The sequence below is a fragment of the Sciurus vulgaris genome (genome assembly GCF_902686455.1).
Source record: "Sciurus vulgaris genome assembly, chromosome: 2".
Taxonomy (NCBI): Eukaryota; Metazoa; Chordata; class Mammalia; order Rodentia; family Sciuridae; genus Sciurus; species Sciurus vulgaris.
This window is the reverse complement of record NC_136462.1, coordinates 76,720,778-76,742,746: the sequence shown is the minus strand read 5'-3', so window position 1 is coordinate 76,742,746 and position 21,969 is coordinate 76,720,778. Positions and strand designations below refer to the sequence as shown.

The following is a 21,969-nucleotide window of genomic DNA, read 5'->3' as shown; positions in this document are numbered from 1 at the left end:
AGGTAATAATGTCTATTTCATTTTATTGACATTTTTGTGGAATATCTTAGTGCTGTCTTTTAATTTCACTGTAGAATCTCTAATGAGCTATTGTGGACAATGTTAGTGGATATAATGTAGGATGGGCAATAGAGTAGGGAGTGATTGAATCCAGTCCAGCCTTTGCATTGATTTATGTTCTAATCCATTTCATAGCTTTCTGGGGACAAAAATCATCACTGTATATTAGCAGTCCCAAGAGGGAATTATGGTTACTATTGAGGGAGAAACTTGGTGAAGTGGGAACTGTGCTATTTTAATGAACTTCTCCTGAGAACAAGCCACATTCCTGCTAGACTATAGGATTAAGTGCTCAGTCTCATGAGTTCAAAAGGAAAAGGAAAGAGCTGAGGAGTGAAAACAGGAAACACTCCTCTCTCCTAGTGGTTACAATATTTGTCCATGGGGAGAAGCATTGCATTAGAGCAGTGATTGGGTATCACAGAGGAGCTTGTTAGAAATGCAGATTCTCAGATCTCACCCAGACCTACTGGATCAGAGACTCTGCCTAGTTACCTGAGTTAATAACAAGACCTCCAAGAGATTCTGGTATAGGTTGAAGTTTGAGAACCTCTGCAATAGTGCAACTCTGCTGGTCTCTCACCACCCTCTTCTGGCTTAGTCTTGGTGAGCAGAGAGAAGGTGGGTGAGGCTGATCACATTAATAAGGATGGGAGAGGAAATAGAGCATGTGGGAGTCACTGCCAGCACTCCTTTATTTAGTCCTTTCCAGTTTCTCATTCTTTGGGAACTGCCTGCATACAGAGCATATGCTATGTTGGCCTACTGTCTCCACTGTGACAAGACTAAAGGAAAAGCACTGTCCCTAACTAGACAGTCTGCGAGTCTGGGAGGATTAATTCAGGCAACAGTACTAAGTCTGCTTGCTTATCATACCCGGCCAGCTTTCCCTAGAGCTGTATCATTAATAGTCGATTTCCATCTGTCTGATCCTTCTATTCATCCTCTGTTGGTTCTGAACTTGGGTCTTCCTGACACTAACCTGGGGAAGAGGTTGTGGAACATGGGAGCTGGTCAGTTGGGATACTCTGAATCCCACTAATCACCCTACTCTGTGAAGGTTCTTTAGTGTATGGATAAGAAATGAGAAACAAATAGAAATTGTTCACTAGGTTCTGCTGTCTGGAGACTCAGAGCCTTCTGAAACACCTCTAGTTCATCTGATTTTTAAGAAACAGAATAAGGAGAATATCATTTAAATAGGTTGAGGTCTCTTCATCAGAAATTACTCAAAAATGGTAAGGAATAAAGATTGAAGTTAGTTCATTATGTTGTCTATTAGATCCAGAAGTACTTTCAAAAGTAATGACTGTTGTCAACTTTTGGATTCCTTATGGAATGTATATGTTTGGTTTACCCTTATCCATTCAAGATCATCAACAATTAAAAGACAAACTCGAGGGAGACCTAATATGGAAGGCACTTCCAGAATTGGAGGAATCAAACAGCTAGGAAACTTCTTCAACCTGATTTTCAAATTTTATGGCTATAAACATGTATATGTTTCCTCCTATGACAACATTTTGTGATTAACTATGCAATTTCTTTGCTTTTTATAGCCTCTGGGTCTCCAAGATTAAATTAGCTGCATGTCAATATACTCTACATTTTCATTATTTCAACAAAACTGTGCCACTTCCTAAGATTAATTGTTGAAGTTCAGAAAAGGACACAGCCATAGGGAGGAAGATTAAATATGATGGTAGTTAAGTGTAAGCTTTTGTATCTCATGAGCTTTTTCCTAGTGGATTGGTCTCCTAACTTTTTTTCCTCAAGTGAGGATTTAGTCAGAATCAGATATTATAATTATTCATGTGCAGAACCTGGAAATACAAATAATCAAGCATGATTGCCTACTGGATTTTGTGCATCTTGGCCCAGCACTGAGGCCCACCTTTGGGATAGATTAAATAAAGGAAGAGGGTCAAATATGATAGCAAGATCCATCAAAGACTGGCACCAACAAAGAAAATAAGATGAGAATTATACTAAAGTCTATCCTTGACTTATAAACAGGTTATATTTATTGTGTTCCAAAAATTTCATTAGTTGTCAGTTGTTCAGAACTTAAAATGCTTGAAATTCAATTTATTGACAAAGGTCAGTTCCCCCATCTAATCTATCAGTAAATTTAATCCATAATTTGACCACGCATTTACAACAAAATACTTTATATTTGCAATAAAAAGCTGTGTTCTTCTGGTAGCACTGGCAATTCAGCCAAGCAAAAGAACAATGAATATCAAATAGCTGTTGTTTGTTTTGAATGTTGTAGAGGATAAAGGGATAGAGGAAATTTTTTTTGATAAAATTTCAGACAGGCTTTCTATGCACTTTAAAGTGTTCTAGAACTTTTGGATTCCTTATGAATGTATATATTTGGTTTACCCTTATCCATTCAAGATCATCAACAATTAAAAGACAAACTCCAGGGAGACCTAATATGGAAGGCACTTCCAGAATTGGAGGAATCATACAGCTAGAAAACTACCTTCAGCGTAGTTTTCTTTTACCTAAGTTTCTAGGGAGTTTTGAGTTATTGCTTACTATTTTAAGGGGCTGGAAGGGAAGGCATTTCCAAAGGTAAATGGGCCAGAGTTAAAAGAGCGAGTAGAATGAGGGATGGGGTTAACGTGCATGTGTGTGTGTGTGTGTGTGTGTGTGTGTGTGTGTGTGTGTGTTTAAGGACAGCTACTTAGATAGAATCAACTGAGCTTGGAAAGCTGGAAAATTTGAAGGAAACTAGGGAAAGTGATACCAGAGCCCCCCCACCCCGAAGAAATTCACAAGAGAAAGTACATTTATTTGAATGAGATAGATACATAGTTTCTTAAAGTGCTCTAGATGGTGTTCACCCAGAACTTCATTACTTCTTGACTTGTGGGAGGACCTAAGTAGTCCCCAGGAGGTTGGTGGAAGGTGCTTTATAAATATCCACTTGTATGTATTGAGGCTTATAAGGTGAGTGCTCATAACTACAGGTCTTGTGTGTTAATTGACTTGCATATCAGCGCGCCTAGCTAAATTTTGGTCATGCCAGTTCTGTGTACTCTGGGTATATTTCAGAGGCAAGTCAGAGGCTTCTGGATCCTTATGGTGCCTCGGAATCACTACTGAATCTTGGCTTGGTTTGATTTCCCCTCTTTGTATGAGCTCAGCCAGCATCTTAGTGGCAGGGCAGTTCAAGCACTGAGGGGAAGGACTCCTGCCTCTTTACAAATTGCTCATGAATTTTCAAGTGTGCCTGTTGGCCGCTGATAGTGGCAGCTTCCTTAGACCTCCTACTGGATAATGCTCTTGGACATGGTTGCCGGAGAGACAGTAAATGAACTGAACTCCTTGTCCAGCATGTCAGATCAAAAGCAAACAGGCAGGGCCATGCCAAGTTTAATTCAGAAAAATGGCCCCAAGGAAATGAATGTAAGTGTGAGCTGGACTGCTCTCTACAAGGATAGGCCATCCCTATCTTTGTGAGCCTGCATCTGTTGCAGAGCAAATCACTCCTGAGCTGAAAACCAATTTGAGAAAAGGGAGATATGAAGGGGTCAAGTGCTCAGGTAGTAGCTCTCTGCTGTAGCAATGTGTCAGAAGGGACCTCAGCTGACAGGGGACCAGAACTACTATAGGACTCATTTCTGAATTGCAAAGAGATAAGTATGAAATGCATATATAGTTCTTGAAGGCTTCATAATTTTCTTTTTGTAAACAGAACATTGCATTCGTCTTTGCTTTGATAACCAAGTCTCATAGAGTGGGTTAATTCTGAGTCACTCCTGGCAAATGAGTTTCCTGAGACATTCAGAGGAAAGCCCGAATCCAACAGAAAGAGGGATGAGCACATTTAAATGAAAAATCTGATCCTCTTGTCTGATAGCATCTGGCATTTCCACTTTGGCTTACTTATTTGCAAATTAAACTTTCTACAAAAATCTTATGGGAAAGATCAGTGATAAGCTTTTGTTCTTTTCCTGTGAATACCAGCAGTGGTAAAGAGTCTTATTCCCAGAGGAGCTGTCTTGATTAATAACTTTTAAGTAGCCACAAACCCCCAAACAAGTTTAGGAAATTTCATGAAAAAATGCAAATGTATACATGCTGAATGCACATTTTGCTACATTCTGGTTGTAACCTGCTCTGTGGGAACTGTAGTCTCCAGAAGGCTGGTGGTAGGTACTTCACAAATGTGCACCTGTGCATATAGAAGTTCCTAGGGTGCATGTTCATAAAACTAGAGTCCTGTGGTCCAATTAGTTATATCAACCAGTTTAATTTGCCATTCTTTTTTATTTTTTTTAGTTGGAAGATGGACACAATACCTTTATTTTATTTTTATGTGGTGCGGAGGATTGAACTCAGGACCTCACGAGTGCCAGGTCAGTGCTCTACCACTGAGCCACAACCCCGACCCCCTAATTTGCCATTCTTTATGAGAGTAAATTGCTTGCAGTGCCGTGGCATCATGGGTATCATCCTTTTGGATCTTTTTCCTTGTCTCCCCCTTGTCCTATGCCTTCTGTATTGTGATTCTGCCTTCCTTCCTCAACCTGAGGAAGCAGGTTGTCAGATCACGCCAGTGATGTGTTAACGATTGGTGGGACCTATTCCTTTGAAGGTTGTCATCCTTTTCATGAAGTTCCCTTAGGCTCCAAATCATAGACCTAGGGAAAATTTCCTCACTCTCTGTTCTTCACCTTCTCTGAACATCTCTGGCATCTGGCTTTGCACAAAAGCTAACCATCACTTTGTGAAGCCGTTTGGCAGTATTTGTGGAAGCTGATCATATACACAACCCCTGAATCACCCACTGCACTGCGTGGTGTATACCTCACAAAAATGGGCATTTATGTACACAAGAGCATGTGAACTCTCACACCAACATTATCTGGAATAGTAAAAAGCTGCAATCAATTCATCATAAGTGATCAATTAAAATTATGATGTGTTTATAAACAAAATACTGCAATGGGGGTGAACAAACTGCAAATAACAAGAATTACACATAAAAAATAAGGTGTTGGGCAAAAGTAGCTAAATACAAAAGAATTTATGCTGTGCAAGTATGTGTGTTTCAAAACGAGGCAAAACCCATGTATGGTGCTAGAGGTCAGGATGGTGGAGGGTGGAGTGGGAGAGGGCTGCTGGGTGTTGAAATGACCTTGATTTGGGTGCGAGTTACGTGATACGTGGTTGTGTTCCCTTTATGCACTTTTCCATTTGCACGTTGTAGTAAACTTGCACTTTAAGAAAAAAATAAATAAAACAGTGAAAATCACTCTGAGACACATTCATTTTTTAAAAAATATATAATCTTTTCTGCACAAAGTCTTTTCTTCACCACCGAGCAAGCCCAGTTCCACCATGAGCAAGCTGCCGGTGGCAGTCATCTTAGCAGTCATAGTTATTAGTGACAGAGAAGAAGCTCTGCATCTAGCTGAAAACTTCCCTGGAATAGGTAAGTAGATACTTACAAAATTCACCAAATATTTGCAGGCCTAATGTGTGTCAGGGGTGGAGTGAGGACAATGATCCCTGTCCCCAAAGACCTCCTTGACTATGTTTGGACTTTCCTATTCCCCTGCCTTGCTCCACCTCTTCTCATCCCATGTACTCTGCTGGGGGCACCATGTTTTGCCCTCTTCTCCTTGAATTCATTAACTTTCTATTTGTAAAATCATTCTGTAATGAAGTAGGAACTTGAAGGGCACCAGGGCAAGATGCCAACCGAGACCCAGACTTCGGGCATCAATAGTAATGTGCCTGTCCCACCCCCAGGTCATGGATCAACACCATCACAATCCTTGCTTGGCTGCTTGTCACAGACAGTAATCTGGCACTTGAAAATTCAGCTTCAATATTTGCAACTCTGGAATATCTGTTAACTTTTGCCACAATATAACCAGTTTACATATCAAAATAATTTGAAGACTTGCATCCCAGTGACAGAAAGCATTTAGCAATCACCCGTAAGTGCTTAGTAGTAAAACATATTTCAGAAACATGCTTGTTAATTAGGTATTGAGATAGATATTCTAATTTTATGTTTTCAAACCTGGGTCCCTGGATTACTAAATGGGAACCAGGTCCTTAAGTTATTTGCAGTATGTTAAAAAGCATGGCAAAAATTGCACATCAAACCACAATAAGGTTTTGTTTTGTTTTATTTTTTGGTACTGGGGATTGAACCAGGTACACTTAACCACTGAGTCACATCCCCAGCCCTTTTTATATTTTATTTTGAGACAGGGTCTCACTAAGTTGCTTAGGGCCTTGCTAAGTTGCTGAGGCTGGCTTTGAACTCACAGTCCTCCTGCCTCAGGTTCCTCAGTCACTTGGGTTACAGGTGTGTGCCACTGCACCCAGCCATAATAAGGTTTAATAGGCTAGGTAAAAAACAACTTTTTATGTTTGACTAAAAATAAGTAGTCTATATGTAGTAAACTTGTTTATTACATATTGATCCTAAGTTCTGATTGTTTGTTTTCTATGACTGATAAATGCACATTGGTAGGCTAATAATTACTTAATAGGTAGAGTGTTATTAAAAAGATAAATTGCAAAATGTGAGGTCCTGGGGCTAATGAAATAATAAAATGACTTCCTGGTAGCAAAAAGTTTGGTAAGCACATAATGTAGTTTCAGGAGCCTTCTACAGAAACAGCAGAGGGCGCTGGAACTAAATTATTCCCTGGAATCATCTCAAGGGCACAAGACAGAAGCGAAGATGATAATAGAGGTAGAGTCTCCTATAGATTGAAGGCTGACCACGTTGGGATAGTGAGTTCAGTGCGTATAAGAGCTTTTAAGGAGTAAGAATAGTTTTTTTTTTTTTTTTTTTTTTTTTATGAGAGCACTGTTTTTATTATAGTCTGTAATTGCCCACAACTGTACAGACAGTGTGTATTCATTCAGGGCAGAGCGGAGTGGATGAGCCTCCTCTGCCTTGCTAAAAGGTCATTCTCACCAAAGGAAGCAAGTCTGAGTCTATTACAATGGTGAAGTCATCTTGCATTTGTGGGCTTGGTTCCTTCTCTTCCTCCCCATCTCCTTGCTGTTCCTCCCACAAGGCTGACCCTGGAAGAACTATTTCGGGCATTAGTAAGGAGGTTCTTTTGGTGAGGGTTACAAATCTCCCCTTTCTTCTTGCCTAAAAGATATAAGAAAGGTGCAAGCTGCCCTGCTAGCCTGGAGGGAGGCTGTGCCTCAAGAATTGGACATGGTCAGGACAGCCTGGACTCTTGTCATTTCATTCTTCCATATGACTAATTATCTGTTTCTAGAGAAACTGAACGTGGGTCATCTTGTCTTACTGCTTTTTATAAGTACACATTCAACTGATTACAGTTTTGACAGATTCACATCAAGTTTCATTAGGCACTTAGAATTCTTAATAATAAGAATTCTTGTACTCATAATTTCTTCACATCTCAAATGTTCCTATCGTTTTCAAACTTGTTTGCTCAAGCTGGATACATGACTTAAAAATTCATTTTATTTATTTGAACTTTTGAACATATGTTTTTATTCTCTATGATTTTGAGTAAATACTTATGTGTCTAGAATTGTAACCCTGTGTTTGGAGTCCATGTAGGAGAACTCCAGAGTGAGTAAAGTCTTTGGAGATAACCCAGTCCCCTTTTACAGTATTACTAAGAGTCCAATTCTTTCCCTCACACTTAAGTCCTTCTAATGATGTGGAAAAGGTGCTCTAAGGGGCGGAATTTCTGACCAATTTTGATGTTCGATAGATCTGCTTCTTTAAATTGTCCAACAGTAGATTCATGTTCTCATCTTCCTCTCATCGGTCCTTCTAAATTTTGAAAGCCATATCCAGTTTCTCCTCTACTTTCTTTTCCCCAAAGATTGAATATCTCCAAGAATGTCTAATAAAGCATGAGTTTCCTTCATTATTGTTATCAAAAGTTCTCTATTTGTCAGTGCCTTTCTCAGAGAAGCAGATGCCTAGATTCTTGGGGATTCCTGGAGCTTTGTGTAGCATGAAGGTGAATCTGGAAGGGTCATGGGATTGCATGCAAGCCTGGCAGTCATGAGTGAGCCAAGAGGCAGCAGCCTCAGGACACAAGGTCAAATGATAATTCAAATATAGCACCTGAATCTAAAGTAACTGGGCCCAGAAACAGAAACCAACTGAGAGGCAGATGTGGAGCAGAGGGTTGTCTCCCTGAGGCACTAGGATGGTCCTGTTGCAGTGCCCTGGCAGGAGGAAAGAACTCTCCCTGCCTCTTTTTACCACTCTGTCCACATCAGTTGATCAGCCTTTCTTACCTCCAACTGACAGCATCTTCTCAAGCCATGACCAATAATTCCTTAATGGTGGTGCACCATGTAAAGTTTGCTTTTTATAGTGAGATATTTGTTGAGCTCAGTAAAGGTTTTATGACTTTTCTTAAAGGTATAAATATGGTGGTTTTTCTGATACCACATTTCAAACCAAACTCATGAGTTTTTTTTCATACCAGTTCTCCAATTCTCTGACATCAATTTGGGTCCAATAATTAAATTCCGTTCTGACACTACCAGGAGTTGGTGCAGACCTCAAATTATTAAGGGCTCAGTTCCATAAACTGTCCCCATCACTTCAGATATCTATAAATGAGGTGCTCAGATTATCCACATTTCTGCCCAAATGGTTTCCCATAACCCCATTTTTGGTAATTTGCTAGAATGACTCACAGAACTCAGGAAAACACTTTACTTAATGGCTTATTATGAAAGATTCAGCTCAAAAACAGCAAAATGAAAGAGATGGACATGTCAAGGTATGGGGGAAGAATGTTGGTGGTGACCAGCTTCCATGCCTTCTCTGGACATGCCACCTTCCAAGCACATCCATGTGTCCACCAACCCAGAAACTCTCTGGGTGTCATTGTCACAGATTTTCATAACCCAACCTCTAACCCTCTTCCTCTCCAGAGGTTTGGGTGGTGTGGGGCTGAAAATCCCTATCCTCTAATCACACATTTGGCATTTCTGGTGAGCAGTCTTCATCCTAAAGCTATCCAGAGCTCCTTCACTCTGAGCTACCTCGTTAGCAAAAAATTAGATATGATCAAAAGTGGTTCATTATAAAAATGAAAGATATCCGGGAAATTCAAAGACTTTTAGAAACTGTACCAGGTACCAAGGACAAAGACCAAACTTTTTATTACTATTATTACTATACAACAGAGCGATAGCAAGATAGCTTGCAATTCTGAAGTTCAGTTTTTCTTTCTGAGAATGAAATTAGGGCATCAGATTAGATTAGATCTGATTACAAAAGTCAGATTGGCTCTCTAGACTTTAGGGGAATAATCTGGGAATGTATGATGGGTAGTTTTCAAGAATATTTGAGCTCTAAAATTGTTAACCTAGGTTTAGTCTCTGGAATATGTCAATATGTACCAGTCTGAAGCTGTAACCTCATTGATTTATGTATCCAGATTGAAAAATGTAAACTCTGCTTTAAAATAAAGGATTTGGTCATCCTGGGGATAGAATAAAAGTAGGTGTATGGCAGTTTGCTCAATGCAGACAAGTGAGAGAGGAAAGCCTGGGTGTATTATCCTGGGTGAGAGAGGAAAGCCTGGGAGGTGAATTATCCTGGAGTTGGTCTCCACTGTGGAGTGAGGTTGACTCATCAGATCTTTGCATTTTTGAATGAACTCTTTCTCCTGGTTCTATTTCCCTGAGGCTGGATTCTTTGCTTACTGAGCAAGATACTTGCTCAGTTTTTCAGCTTTTGGTGTTTCTTAATTCTAAGAAAGCACCATGGGCAGTAGATGAAGTAAGTCTGGCCATTGGAAAGGAATATCAACTTGCTAAGTTAGTGTATTTTCACTCTCATATGTAGAAATTTATAGTTGATGTGTCAGCCACACATGTGGTTCCTTTCATAACTACTTACAGACTGTTGGTTCCTTAATCTGGCATCTCTGACCAGCACAGTCTCCCCACACCCCCTCATTTATTTATTTATTGGTACTGGAGATTTAATCTGGGGGTTCTTTACCACTGAGCCACATCCCCAGCCTTTTTTATTTTGAATTTTGAAACAGGGTCTCACTAAGTTGTTGAGGCTGACCTTGAACTTACTATCCTCCTGTCTCAGCCTCTGATTTTCTGGGATTATAAGCATGCACCACCAGGTCCAGCTTGGCCAGCCCTCTCATGATAGAAACAGCAAACTGCTTAGTGCAGTATCATTAGGTCACATGAACAACTTAAATTCAACAAGAATTTTCTCACACCAATCTACTTGAATGTCCCTACATCATCCACCTGTTGCTGTCCATGTCAGAAGACTGGGAGGTGTCTTTGCCCATCCCCACATCCTGCCTCACATTTTAGAATTAAGTACCAAGTGCAATCCATTCCATCTCCTTCTCTCAAGTCTGTCCCTTCTTTGCAAGATCACCACCTTAGCTCTGGCTAAAATTCAGAATCAGGTCTTTAAGACTCAGGATGGTTTTCCATGTTCTCTTGTGCCCCCACCGCCAGAAGGTTGGTACTAAAATGTACATAGGCTCTTGTCAATTTTATGCTTAAAATTTCAGGATCCAGACCCTTCAGCCCCAGAGCACTCCATGATTTGATGCTACCTTTGTCTCAAGTCCCTTTCCAAAAGATATCCAGTATTCCAGATAGCCTGATCTTCTTATAGTTCCATAAATATACTATGCAGTATCATACCTAGATTGTCTAATACAAGTTACTTCCTTTTCCTTGTATCTTCTCATTCTCATTTTCTGGGCAAGCCCTCCCTTCTTGCGCTAACTAACATCAACTGTCTGCCTCTAGAAAGCCTTCCCTACCATCTTCCTTCAACCCAACCTTCTCTATGTGGAGACTGGATTTTTCCCACAGTGACAGTAGGGGAATACCTATTCCATACCCCATGCCACAAGGTACTGTATCTTAAATCCAAGATCTGTTTGGGGCAGGAATCTAACATAGCTAAATGGGTAAATAAATTAACATTATACCTTTCTTCAAATGTTTGAAGATATTTTACTTATTCAACAAATTAATGACTTATCCTAAGATGCTGAGGAATGAATGAATTCTAAACAGCTGAAGTTACAGGTAAGTCAACTTTGTTTATTTTTAAGGATTTTTGTTTCTAACAAAGAGAGCTCCCTTCAAATTAAATCAGCTGTTTATGGAGTGGGAGAAGTTTGGAGACTTTTTTGGGTCTGTCTTTGGAGAGACTCAAGCATCAGATGGAAACTAGACTCCATGGTTGTCATTAGGTTGGTTGCCAGTATTCTACTTCTGCCAGGCACACAGTAGGGAGCATACCTCCCACCTATTTAAAGTTAAGCTCCATTGGATATTTGGTTTTGGCCAAGGGAACATGTATGGAACTGATGTGTGTCACTTCTGAGCAGATTACCAGTGCTCTAGCCATTGTGGAGCAGGGTTGAAGCGATGCTTCTGTCAGTCTGAGGTCCCAAGTGACCCTGGGAGACCCCTCTGCTGAGCTGCATCTGACCTGTGTGTGAGTAAAAGTTAAGTTTGGTTGTGTTTAGCCACTGAGATTTGGAGTTTATTTCCAGAGGATAACGTAGTCTATCTTGACTGATACTACTAGTATGTTTCCATCCACACCTATCATTTGGTGCCTTGATAAGCAGTAATAAGGGATTGAGGGGCACTCATGGTCTGGGAAAGGTGGATGGATTCTTGGCATGAGAGTTCTGGGAAGGCAATTGCATATGAAGGTCTTGGGGGAACACCGTGGAGAGGAAGGCCAAGCTATGGTTTTGTTGGGGATCAGGCCTCTGTGCTTATAACTGTCACATATTCTCCTCCTTGGTAAAGAGATCTCTTTCTGAACTTGAGACCAATGGACCATGCTCAGCCAGGCACTATTGCCAAAGGCAGTAGTGATGGAGATGGAGGAAAGTGCAGGTTCCTGGCTCTCAGAGTCAATGGGGTATTCACTGCTGGCTGTAGCAGGAGAAGAGAGGGACTCTGCAGGTGACTGTAGTCCAAATTGTAACTTAAGGATAAATGTGAACCACCTTAGGGTCACACATCTGCCTCTGAGGCTGTTTGTGTGACTTTAGGCTGGTCGTTTACCTTAGCTAAACCTCAGCTTCCTCAGAAACAAAGAAGAAATAAGAAAAACATCTCTCCTGCCTCATGGGAATTTCATGGCAGTCAGAAGATAATGTGCTGGGAAGTGCTTTGTAAATTGAAAATCAGATATCAGAAACTACTGCTGTTGCTATTCTATTAATATTCTTCAGCTTGGTTGCTTTACCTGATTTTCCTTTTCTTAAATGCCTTAGGTGATGTTCTTTAGATACCTGGTAAAAATTGTATTGGTATGCGCTTTCATTTTATAGAGCTAGCGTGCATACAGGCCTATTCTGAATATCCCAGTTACCAATTTCCCTGTAGAAATTTCTCTCTTGAATTTACTATCCAAACTTTGAAAACCACATATTTATTAATAGTTTTTTAACTGATGTTTACATGTTAAATACTTAAATCAAATAACAAATTCCACCATTTAAGTATAATCATAATTCACGAATACATTTTTTTAAATACAGAGACTTAAATAAAATGCACCATGTTTAAGACATGAAGGAGAAGTGTTGAGTTAACGTTTTGAACATCCTTGGTAGGACACTGGGATCCCAAGTGCAGATGCTTAGAGAGCTCCCCCATATCCATAATGGCTTTGTGGGCACTGAGAGGACAAGTCACTGTTACACAAAACACCAAAGTTAACCACCTTGTTGGTGGATTGAAGATATAATTACCTATCCTACTGATTTCTGGGAGTGCTGTTTTAAGTATTTCCCATTCTAACCTGGGGGTTTGTTACTTACAATATGGAAGTTTCAATCATGTTTTAGGGAAGTGAATATTTATCTTGGTTTTGGGTAGAAAGTATTATGATAAATTTTTTATTTAAAATGATAAGAAAGAGTCATTGAATTGGAATTTCCTTGCTGAATATATGATTTTCAGGGAAGGATTATAGACTTTAAGCATGAGAAATATGCAATATTATTTAATTTTGGTCTTTCCCTCTTATAAAGATGAAAAACTTGAGAGTTAAAATTTTCTCAACTCTGCAGAACCAACCTCCTCATCCCCCACAGCTCTGGAAGAACTCAGGTGCCTGGGGGTGACCTCTCCAGGGTCATGGACATAACATCCTGCGTATTAGTCAGTGTGGGCTGCTGTAACAGGTTTCCATAGACTGGGTGGCTAAAACAACTTGTTTTCCATAAGTTCTGAAGGTAAAGAAGCCCCAAATCAGGTCGCCATCATGGTCAGGCTGTTGGTGAGAAAAATCAGAGACTCAGAAATAGTGAGATGATTGAATACACAAAGACCATAGATTTGCTTATCAAATATCCTATAGAATTTGGAGGAAAACCTGAATATAATGGGGAAAATGTATAAGGTATAAAAGAGTCAAATGAAAACTCTAGGAGATGAAAATAGAATATCCCAAATTAAAAAAAAAAAATCCATGGATGGGATTACCACAGGTATTTTTCTGGCCCTGACTCCCTAGAACCTTAGCAAAGTTACTTCCTTTCCCACCAGTTTCTGTTGTCTGCTCTATACCCAACTGGCTCAGGCATGATTCTCTCCTTGAAATGCAGGACATCAGGACCAGAGAAGTTTGGGCTGCCATAAATCCCACTGTCTATAGTGCTCTGTGTGATCACCTTTTGTTCTAGAACATTTAGGAATACTCCCCATGCTACAGTGGGGAGGGAAGAGGAAGAGAAGTTACTCAAGTGATCATTTGTATAACCTGTTCAATGCATTTGCATAACTTGTTTAATGCTTTTTCTTGATATTTAATAACAGCAATTTCCAAGGTCATTAAGGGGCTACTTCAAAGTTCTCAGCTATTTCTCCTCTAGAATATATGTGATAGACTTAATAACAGGACCTTTGGGAAGACTTCTGGTCTTTAGTTGGGGGCTGCTCAAATCCTCTTTATGCATAGATTCTTATGTAAAATAAAATCATTTGACCTGTATGTAAAATATAATCATTTGTCCTCTGCTTTTAGAACTGGTACATTAATGATTCTGATTACAGAGACAACAGTTGAAAATGATCTTAGAATATCCCACTGTTACAGGCATATATGGGGGATGAAAATTGGACCTAAAATTTATTTCCCAATTTTCTAAAAAGTTCTTCCAGCATCTCTGCAAAGAGCTTGTGTGACTAATAGGCTATAAATAAATGTAACTTCGATGCATTATGCAGCATGTAGTCTGACTGGAACTGAGACAAATGAGGCAAATAGATGCTCTATTCAGAATCATCAGAATATTTAATGATAAAGTTCAACTACAGCACATGTGATTTTATCCAAAGAAATACTTACAGATGATCTTTAAGAGCAGATGTTAGAGTTCATGAATTTTATTTCTTCCTTTTGTAAGATATGATAAAATGGCAAATTCATAAAATCACTAAGAAAATTAGCGAGCATTCCCTCAAACATGTTATTGGTGGGTGTTGTGGTTTGAGTATGAGGTGTTCCCCCAAAGCTCCAGTGTTGATGTAGGAATATTTGAAGTTTACCTCATATGATTGAACTGTGAGAGCTATAACCTAATCAGTCCATCCTAGTTTGAATTGACTGAGTGACTAGAAACTGTAGGTAGGTGGAGTATGTCTAGAGGAGATGGGTCACTGGGGGTGTGCCCTAGAAGTTTCTTCTCTGTGATCCCTTCCCTTTCTCTCTCTGCTTCCAGGTTGCCATGTCCCAAGCAGCTTCCCTCTGCTATGTCCTCTGCCATGATGTGCTATCTCACCTTGGGCCCAGAGCAATGGTGTCAACTGACCATGGACTAAATTTCTGAACCATGATCTCCAAATAAATTCCTCTCCTCTAAGTTGTTCTTGCTGAGTATTTTTGTCACAGTGATGCAAACAAAACTGACTAAGACAGGGAGTTCCCCATATCTGTCCTATTTTCCTTTTCACTATTATTTTAATAGAAAATTATGGTTAATTTTGTGCATCAACTTGATCAGGATTAGGGATGCCCATGGCAAAATATTATCGCTGGGTGTGACCATTGGGGTGTTTGGGGAAAAGCTCAGCATTCAAACGGGTGGACTGAGTGACGAGAGTGGACCTTGTTCAACCTGTTGAGGGCCTGAATAGAACAAAAAGAGAAAGGAAGGTTGAATTTGCTCTGTCTCTTGAGCTGGGACATCCCTCTTCTCCTGTCCCCTTGGGCATCAATGCTTCTGTTTCTGGGGCCTTCAGATTCCAACCTGGACTTAGACCATTGACTTTTCTGTTTGTCAGGTCTTCCAACTTGAACTGGAACTACACCACCAGCTTTGCTGGATCTCCAACTTGCAGCCTCCATAATTGAGTCAATTCTTCAGAATAAGTTTATTGTTCTACTTCTCTGTTGAACTCTGACAAATATGATAATACAGTATATGATTTAAAATTATATATATATATGTTTATATATGTAAGCACATGTGCACGTGTATAAAATGTCTCTAGTTCCTCTTCCTCAGCTCAGAACCATGCTACTACCTGATCCACTATTATTTGTTGCTCATTTATCTACACAGCATATCTTTATTCAATCTGACACCAATATATATTCTTAATTTTATTTCAGTTTGACCCAATGATTACATGAGGATATATAGCATGCACACTGCTGTGTCTCAGGTATGCCAAGGGCATCCTATTGGCTCTGTTTCTCTGAAGAATCTTGACTAGAATATAATGTGTTCTTCTTTTAATTGTGCACTAGATCTGTTTACAAATATTGTTTTGGGAATCTGGCAATTGATATTCGTAAGTGAAACCATACTTTTTTCCCCTGACCATTGTCAGATATGAATATCAAGATTATACTCAGGCTGGGGAGATAGCTCAGTCAGTAGAGTGCTTGCCTTGCAAGCACAAGGCCCTGGGTTAGATCCCCAGCACCGCTAAAAAAAAAAAAAAAGAAGATTATACTCAAATCATAAACATACTTAGAAAGTTTTCTCTTTTGTTTTGATGTTCTGGAATAATTGTAATAGCATTAAGATTATCTGTTATTTTTTGTTTGACTTGTTTTTTTTGTTTTCAAGGACTGAGTAGAATTCTCCTGTGAAGCTATTTGGGACTGATGCCATTTGGGGAATGCTTTTTCTGATCTTCTGGGTAAGTTTTATTTTCTTAGAGAATAAACCATCTCATCCAAGTTTTAACATTTATTTGCACAGAATTTAGCAAAGTAGTCCATATGATTCTCATTTTTCTCCTTTCAGGAAGATGTACCCATTTGTTACCCTTTTTTCATGCATTCCCCACTGGCTGCTGTATACCCCTTTGTGCTTCTGTTCTTTACTTCTTGCTGAGCAGCTCCCTCATTTATTATTTTGAAGGATGCTAGAAGATTAATTCATTATTATGATAAATGGAAATAAAAGGAAGAATCGGGCATTTATCTTGCTTTTCTCCTATGAATTCAGCCTACCTCATGGTAACTAAGTACTTGCCGAAGAGAAATTTTTCTTTATGGAAGTATGGCAGTTAATAAATAGAAAAGGAATGATAGAATATCACCTTCTGCAAGTCCTAATGAATTAATAACTCTAGGCACTGATAGTCAATGGCTGCTAACATTACAAAACAGGACAAATCTACATTATTTGTTACTTATTAGAAATACAAAAATCACTTATGAAGTGGTTTTGGCAAACAGTGAATCTGAATCTGACCCAACCTGTAGATCTAACTATCAATTTATTTGAAATGCAGAGAAGAGTAAAGGATGAACAACAGCATTTCTTCTCCCCTTTGTAAGACTGGATCTTGTTTTAGCTGTTTCTTTGAAAAATGGACCTTGCTTACATAGAACTGAGTCTTCACTGGTGAACTTCATCTGGACAGGGAGGACTATAAATAGACTGTTCACAGCTATGGGCTTTCCTGAATGTGGCAATTTTGGTAATAGATGCCTTACCAATCCTTAGGAGCTATGTCTGTTGATGCTGGAAGAGATATTGGTTCCTGTGGGGACACGGAGTTTCTAGGCCAGGGATGTCTCCCACACTTCCCATCTGATCTCACTCTCCTGCACATGAGCTGCCCTTTGAGGGGTCAAAGATTAATCTGTGGCTAGCTGCTAGGACTCCCACTCAAGAAAAATGCCCTGTGGTGGCATGTGGCAATTCTTGCCCTTGTATCTTTCTAAGTGATTTTCAATCCTAAGTGTGCCCTTTTTGGAGTTGAGTGAGGCTGTATGTCACGTTGAGACCAAAAAGAGCCCCAGAATAGGAAGTGACAGAGGAAGCCAGTGTGGGGTAAATGGCACCATGGGGATGCAACCAGCAAACCAACACTAAGAAAACCTGTATGGGACAAATGATCCAGGGTTCCTCAACATATAAATTGGAGGGAAAAGAAAGAGATGGAAGAAAACTTACACCTTAAGAACAACTTGAAATATATGTGAACCACTGCAATATATGGGGCTTTTTTGGATTTGGAATCAAATGCACATGAAAAGTAATATGACACAATGTAGGTAATTTGAACACTGGATATTTCATTATATTCTGGTAATATTGCTATCATTTTAGTTACAATAATTTTGCTATTTTTTAAATAAGTCCTTATATTCAGAAAATATGTTAAATTATGTGTGGGGGAAATGATCATAGCCTGGAATTTGCATCTAAGTCATAAAGTGAGGGTAAGAGGAATTTACCAGCATTTACCAACACAAGATGGCTATGCCATAGCTCATCAAGATTTCACTCTATTTTCACATATGCTTGAGATTCCTCCTAATAGAGATATTCTTTTTTTTTTAATTTTGTATTTGTTCTAATTTGTTGTACATGGCAGTAGAATGCATTTCTATCTTTCCTTTTTATGTGAGGCTTAGAAAATTTAATAGTTATGTACTTATATTTCTATTGATAACATTACTTTATATCTATTTTCTAGTTTAGAAGAAACAGAGGCTAGAACTACAGGTTAAGTGACTATCTGAGGAGACTTTTAGCCAAACCCTCAGACAGGATTTCAACTGGACTGGGCCTTCTAAAAGTTATTGTTATTATAGAAAAACAAATAAGAAAACTATTGTTTTCCTATTCCCATTCCTACTGAAAGGTCCAAAAGGAGGTAGCAACCAAATGCAATATGGGAAATTGACAAGACGCTGAATAGCAGGAAAAAAAGGAGTTATAAAAGCTATTTTGAGGACAATTCAGAAATATCAATATGAACTGAAAAGGTTTCAGGTGATATTAGACATTTTGTCATCTGAAATTTTCTTAGCTAGAATAATAATATTATGGTTTTATAAGATACTTTTCTTATTAAAACACATGAGCTGAAATATTTAAAGTTCATGAGGACTGCAACTTACTTTTAAAGGGTTCAGCACCAAGAAAATTAAAGCAAAAGAATCAAAATGTTACCAATCTTTGCTGGTATTTGGAAGTTCATTATATTATTCTTTAAACTTTTCTGTATCTCTGAAAATTTTCAAAGTAAATAGTTATGGATAAAATCACACAGAAATCAATTTGAGGCTCCTACTGGTCTAGGATGAAATAATTTGAGCATCAAAAAGAATAATGAATACAATTGTTTGGAACACTCTCCAATACATAAAAATTCATGAATTTATGATAATACTCTCAAATAAACATCTTATCAGTCACCATTGGATTTTGCTATTATATTAACTTATTATTCTGGGAATTGATAGATTAAAGAAAAGATTAAATATTTCTTCTGTGTGTGTAAACAGTTTAAACGTATAAAACGGGAAATTGTATTTCAGGGCACCAGATATTGGTTAGGGGAAAGTGCTTTATAGAATAACTGCAGTAATAAATGCAGAAGGAAGCATGGAACGGAACATCAGGCATTTGCAACCTCAAATTAAATAAAGGACCTGAATGACGGCCCTTGTGTCTGCTAAGTCATGATGATAAATAAAACTTGATGGGGAATTTTATAATGAGAATCGAAATTGGATCAATCTTTATATCACTTACAACAAGATGATAAGGATGCAATGTACTAGTAAGACCCAGTATCACTTATGATGTTTTCTTGCTAGATATATTTTACTTGAATCTTACCAGGTTTCTAGAGTATACCAGTGTGTAGGAAATACAAGATGGAGATACAAATTAGACAATACCAAGAGGAAGTGATCTATGAAATCTAGAATGTGGACTATTCCATGGGACAAAAAGAGGGATGGATTAAGAGACAGACATGATATAACAAACGCAATATGTGACCTCATTAGGATGATGATTCAAACACAAAGATATTTTTGAGACAGTCAAAAAATTGTTATGCCAGCTCCAAAAAGATCTAAAACTTTTCTGAATCCATTTTCTCTGTGATATAGAAAATCATTCAATATTCTAAATTTAAAGAAAATTTATTTGCTTTATTGTACATGCAGTCATTGAAAAGGTCTGTTCTGAGTCTATGCTATTTACAAAGCACTGTGGAGAAAGAAGGGTAAGACAGGGGCCGGCTCTGCAGGAGCATGCTGTGCAGGCGGGATGCAATGGACGTCCATACATCAGTTCAGTGTAATGCTTTCTGGAAGAGGTGAATTGAGGGAGGAATATGCTTGTGGAAGCCAGGGTTGGGAAAATTCTTTTGGTTGCAGGGAGCAGTGAAGGCTTCTGAGAAAAGTTTCGAGCTGAGCCTTAAATTTGGGTGGTCTCATTGTGTAGAGATAAGGGAAAGTCTTTACTTTTATCACCAAATTGTCTTGCTTTGCTTCTTGGTCATATGGAAACAAGATAAAAAAATTTTTTTGTCCCATTTTTCATTTCTTTGCCCCATGCTTTCTTTCATTTTCAACTGACAGAATAAAAACCTTTCTTTTCTTAACTTCCCGTTCTTTCTCTAGCAATTATATTATTTTGCAGAATGCCTAGAAAAACAAGTTCTTACCTTGACTTATTTATGCTTTACGTAGATATTCATGGAGCATTCACTAAGCCTAACTGAATAGTCTTTCTTGCTTTTCTCCCGCCCTTAGTCTGAGAGGACAGATCTTAAGCTAACTGTATCCTGAAAAGATCAGATTGGTCAATTGTTGGATTTTCAGAACATTTTCTTTCTTTCTGGTTAATAACAAGCTGAGGCCCTATTACTCCCATGGGGATAAGGGGCATCCATTTCCAAGGACTACTGGGAAAACGTCATCTACTGGAATTGCATGGGCCCTATAAGCTTAAGTCTTTTTCTGAAAGCTTTTCCCTCTGTGCCCATAAAGTCTGCAGAGTAAATCCTTATTAAACTGATAGCTATTATTCAAAACAGCTCACATTTCAGAGCAATTAGTATTCCCCAGTCAACTAAATGCCCAATTAGTCTTTAATAAAAACAGCACCTAGCACATTGCCCAGTGGAGAAAGGTATTTAACAAATCCTTTATTGCCCAATTCATTTAACTTGAGTGACCTAAATAAAATGTATGCAGTTTCCTCCCCCTAAAAGAAATACTACCCAGAGGTTGACCAAAAAGGAATTATTTTGACTAACTCCGTTGTTATAAAGAATACCCGGAGGGTTATGCATCACTCCTATGTAAGTATGATCCTTACACCCTCTCTGTCAAGAACAAGAGAACTGGTCATCATGATTCTTTAACATAGACTCCATCTAGGGAAATCATCACAAAGGTTTTCCTTCCTTGCTCCAACTCCTAATCTTCTGTCTGAGGTGTGTGGCAGTGCAGACGGGCAGGGATAATGGTCCTCTCTGTGCATTGCAAGCAACCCCTGATTGGCAAACTCCACCAGAGTACATGACCCTAACACTATTGTATTGGGATTCTTAAAATTAAACCAAGATTTTTTAAAAAGTGAACTATCAAAGTGGATAATCTGAAATGGAATTATTGGATTACACAGATCAGTATTTCAACTATTTTGAGCTTAATTTTGACTACCAACCCCTCCCAACAGAAAGCAGGCAATAGCTCTTTAACTGGAGTATCCAGATAAAGCATCTGGGTCTTGCTTCCTTACCACCTTACCTTTATGTGTTGATGTGTCATCCTTTTTTTTTTTTTTTTTTAACAGAAGTTTAGCTCTTCAAAAGATTCAGTGTTGGCTGGGCATGATGGCATAAGTCTGTATTCCCAGTGTTTTGGGAGGCTGAGGCAAGAGGATCACAAGTTCAAAGCCAACCTCAGCAACTTAGCAAGACCCTAAGCAACTTATTGAGATCCTGTCTCAAAATAAAAAATAAAAAGGTCTGGAGATGTGGTTCAGTGGTTAAGTGCCCTGGATTCAGTCCTGGGTACAAAAAAAAAAAAAAAAAAAAAAAAAAAAAAATTTTCAGTGTACAATTCTTTAATTAAAAGAGATTTACTATGTTTGCTGCAAATTCTGATGGGGCATTTTTTTTTTTCCTACACAAGGTGGTAACCTCAGCTGCCTTCCTTTCATTTCAGTTGTTTGCTTTGCTTTGAGTCTGGGCATAATGCTCTTGCCCTGCAGATCTCTTGCTCAAGTGCTGGCTGTCTGTGTGTGCATTTGCATCAGAACAGTCTGAAATTCTGTTGTTCATTTTGAGCTCTCCCTGCCTGGGAGCGAGTGATCTATCTTTTCTTTCTTTCTCTCTTTCTTTCTTTCTTTCTTTCTTTCTTTCTTTCTTTCTTTCTTTCTTTCTTTCTTTCTTTCTTTCTTTTCTTTCTTTCTTTCTCTCTTTCTTTCTTTCTTTCTTTCTCTTCTTTCTCTCTTTCTCTCTTTCTTTCTTCCTCTCCTTCCTTCCTTCCTTCCTTCCTTCCTTCCTTCCTTCCTTCCTTGAGAAGTAGGATGATCTTTTGAAAGAACATGAAATTTGGGGTTCAAAGACTTGAGTTCAAATCCCAGTTCTGTTTCTTGCCAAACA

The 21,969-nt window shown here is 38.8% G+C and overlaps 1 long non-coding RNA gene across 1 annotated transcript in view; it reads left to right on the top strand.

Moving 5' to 3' along the window:
• LOC306654064 overlaps positions 1-21,969 on the top strand; it is a 449,736-nt gene that overhangs the window by 218,482 nt on the left and 209,285 nt on the right. The window lies entirely within an intron of this gene.